The sequence below is a fragment of the Capsicum annuum genome, unplaced genomic scaffold (genome assembly GCF_002878395.1).
Source record: "Capsicum annuum cultivar UCD-10X-F1 unplaced genomic scaffold, UCD10Xv1.1 ctg5193, whole genome shotgun sequence".
Lineage (NCBI taxonomy): Eukaryota > Viridiplantae > Streptophyta > Magnoliopsida > Solanales > Solanaceae > Capsicum > Capsicum annuum.
This window is the reverse complement of record NW_025859915.1, coordinates 640,754-644,687: the sequence shown is the minus strand read 5'-3', so window position 1 is coordinate 644,687 and position 3,934 is coordinate 640,754. Positions and strand designations below refer to the sequence as shown.

The window sequence follows — 3,934 nt, the reverse complement described above, 5'->3', positions numbered from 1 at the left end:
GACTTTCAAAAAGGTCAATTCTCAATTAACTATCTCCAAGGCTGTTGATTCCAAATTCTCAGCTGAAGTAGAAAGCATCCTTACTGTTACTTTTGGAAGCTTTGGAGCTGTCAATGAGAAAGGCTGGCATGCTAGAACAATAAACACATCAAGTATAGTCCACACCAACTCTAACTTTTAGATCATCAACCCCAAAAATAGTGAGGTCCCATGCAAGTGTTTCAGAAGAAGGGAGCAATGTGGTAGAGACACTTAAGAAGACTGTAGCTCTATTTGAGCACTCTGGTTCAAAATACTTTAGCATAAATTAAAGAGCGATGGTCGTTCAACCAACGCATTTCTCTACTTACACAATGTAAGCTGAGCACTTTGAAGATCAATATTTATGCAATAGTCCATGTTACTCCCCACCATCTCTAGTGATCATGCAGGCAATGGTACCTGATGCCTCATCTATGGAGGAGCAACTTGCAAACATGACAAAGACAATTGAGGGTCAAATCAAATATGTGCAAAATCAAGACGCTCTGATTAATAAGTTGGTGGATAAGATGGATGACTTAATAGATAGGAATTCTAACCATGCACCTGAAAAAGCTTCAAAAGTACATGAGACAAAACATCCCATAAAACAAACACCACCTATTAAGGAGGTACAAATCTCTTTTGAGGGAATGATCCCAATTGATCAATTGAAAGAATTTATTGAAGGGATCTTCAAAGACAAGTACGATGTCGCCACCAAGTCTTTCTTGATACACGTCAAGCCCTACACTTCAAGGATTGATAGCCTCAAAATGTCTGTCAGCTATAAACCCTCTCCCTTAATTTCAACAATTTGAGGTCAAAGGGAAACCAAAATAACATGGCGCACACTTTGTTGAAACATGTTATAATTTTGAAACCTATGGTGACCATTTAGTCAATTAATTTGTCCATTTCTTAAAGGGAAATGACTTCGATTGGTATACGAATCTTGAGCCTAATTCTATCGATAGTTGAGAGCAACTTGAGCATGATTTCTTGAATTATGTCTATAGCACAAGGTGTACAATGAGAATGGTAGATCTCACAAATACTCGGCAAAGAAGGGACAGTTATTAACTTCATCAATCAATGGAGAAATGCGACCCTAGACTGACTTTAAAGGACCTGATCCCTCAGTGAGTGGTGCAACCTCCCTGAGTTTTATCACTTTTCAATTATGCGTTTATTTTTGTGTTAATCCTCGAAAACTTTTAATAGAACTTTCAGTTTGATTTGTCTCTCTGTCTTTAGCCTAAACTGAGTTACAAGATTTCTAGGGTTTACGAATTTATTGATGGAATTTGTTCCGAGGTTTCTATATATGCTAGATAATTTTAATTAGAAGAACACCCAATTCAATTAGTCTATCTCTCGCTAGGATATATTTTAATTATAAGATCTGTAGAATTTGATTTTGAGAGGTGTCCTTCATCATCTTCATTTTTTTATTTGCCTTTTGTTTGTTGAATTGTATTAAGGTTGATTAATCGAAATTAAAAAAATTAAATTAGGGAATAAGAAATCTATAAATTTCAGTTCCTTCATATTCAACTAGCATTATTGTAGCTCCGTAGTAGTGAATGTGCGCACACTGCACAAAAATACTGAAGACATTTCTATTTTGATCGCCTATAGGAAGTATAAGTTTTTGTTGTCTTGTACTGTGATGACACTGCCAAGTGTCATAAACTCTTTGCATCTTTCTATATATATCTGGTTTTAATTGCCAAGATTAGGAAGTCCCAAGCTTTCTCAATACGAGTCAACAAGTTTGAATGGGTAGTTTGTAATGCCCTGAGACTACACCCTGGGCGTCACACGGTGCTTACGACCCCGAAGGATCACAAGCTAACCCATGACTGGTACCTGCTATGAGCATAGAATAATAATACTGAAAACATATGTGGAAGTGAAACTGTTAATTCCATGAGGTTCTCATAATATTGAAATAATAACTAAGTGGCCTGAAAACGTCCCCTTTCGCCTGTTTGTCCACCTAAATGGCCACGAAAAATTAAAAGGACCACATTGGGACGATCCCCAACCTCTCTGGCACGCCCCGATCAATTTTTGGCCCACAGCACGCCCGAACCTTGGGCTCACCCCTAAAATCGTGGGCTATAGCACACCGATTTAGCCCGAAAATGCCCCGTTCGCGCCGTTTCGCCCGTTTGTCCAGCCAAATGGCCACGAAAAATTAAATGGACCACACTAGGACAATCTCCAACCTCCCCTGGCACACTCCGTTAATTTTTGACCCACAACACGCTCGGACCCCGGGCCCACCCTCGAAACCGTGGGCTATAGTGTTGACACCTAATTTTTTCTCTCCATAACTAAGTTTAATATCGAGTTTCTTCGATTTTTAATAAAATTATGACTTATTTTTATCCGAATAAAATTTTTTTCAAAGTATTTATCTGGATAATTTTGCCGTTTTAAGTAAAGATTATATATTATCATATTTTATTATATGAGATTATATAATGTTGTTACTTAAATATTTATTTTATGGAATATCGGATTTTAATCAAGGTTCGTCTTGAAATAAATATAATAATTAAAGTCTTGATTTAAGTATATTTTTATTCTTAAAAATAGTTTATCTGAATAAATATGTGTTTGATTTTATTGAATCAAGAAGCTCGGGGTTAAATGAGGTATTAATTCACTTCAAATTTGGCCAATCTATTAGGTTTGGCCATAATCGAAATCAAAATGGCCACAATTGCGATGCAATTGGCCAATTGATTTCGATTTGGCCAAAACCTAAATAGAATTGGCCAATTCTCCAACAACCAAGTCCCTAATTTCAAACCCTAACCCAACCTAACAATTTAATCCACGACCAACCTATCCCCTTTAAATATTCAACAGCCCATTTTCAGCAACAGTGGCCCAAGAACATTGACCATGCCCAATCTCTCTTAATCAAACCCCTTGACCCATTTAACAATACCCCCCATCATTAACAACTACCATTCCAAGCCCAATCCATACTGCCTGACCCAGCCCACTACATTTTCCATGTACCTTCTCTCCTTAAGCAATAACCGTCCAAACCTAACACAAACGATGACAAAACAATGATGACAACTGACCCTACCAGCACAGCCATGTACAACGACCTCAACCCGATCCTTCGATAATTTGGTATCAGCAGTCGCGACCCAAACCCGTATCCTGCGAAACCGGTGCCCGTCCCACTCAAAATCATACGGGAAAAGCCAAAAAGTTTCTAGAATTTGATGAGTTGTCCCCCTAACGGCTCAACTCCGCAAATCTCGGTAACAATGGTATGATTTAGTACATTCTTGGCATCTTTTTATTGGTTCATGAGGGAATTTCGTCTCCTCATTTTTTATTAGCGGATTATTGTTGGGAAGATTCCAAATTTAGTACCAATCCTTCAAGGAAAATCCTATCCAGAGCCCAAAAAATTCAAAATCTCCTCATTTGTAAGTGCCTAAAATACCCTCACTTCGTTTCTATATAAAGAGTTCACTGTCGAGCTTGAGGGGAGGATTTTTTTGAGGGTCTGGGTTTGAAAATTTGGGAGTTCGAAAATTGTGGGGAGGGGGGGGGGGATTCTTCTTTTGGGGATACTATTTCCAAAGCTAGGTTTGAATTTTGGGAAATTCTGAAAGTAAAATTTTATTTTGCGAAAATTCTCTCGTTCATTCTTTTATGGAAAGCTAGTCGATTGATTGGGAATTCCCGAGACGGCAATATAAGCTCCCCGTGGTGACAATTTTGCTAATAGCTCGAGTCCCGTTTTGCCGCTCCCTGAAAGGTAACGTCCTATTCTTTTAAGCTTAGGATTGCTTCCACTTCATCTCACTATTCTATAGTCCTAAGCAATTTGATATTATCTCGTATGCTGGGCTTACTGCTGTAGAGGTTTTAA

At 38.2% G+C, this 3,934-nt stretch overlaps 1 protein-coding gene across 1 annotated transcript in view; it reads left to right on the top strand.

The window, feature by feature from the left end:
* Nucleotides 1-3,756: 3,756 nt before the first annotated feature.
* Nucleotides 3,757-3,934, top strand: part of LOC124892915 — a 6,162-nt gene continuing 5,984 nt past the window's right edge. The window contains exon 1 of the mRNA XM_047404092.1: nucleotides 3,757-3,820. The gene's annotated coding sequence lies outside the window, so the exon portion shown is untranslated. The remainder of the gene's footprint in view (nucleotides 3,821-3,934) is intronic.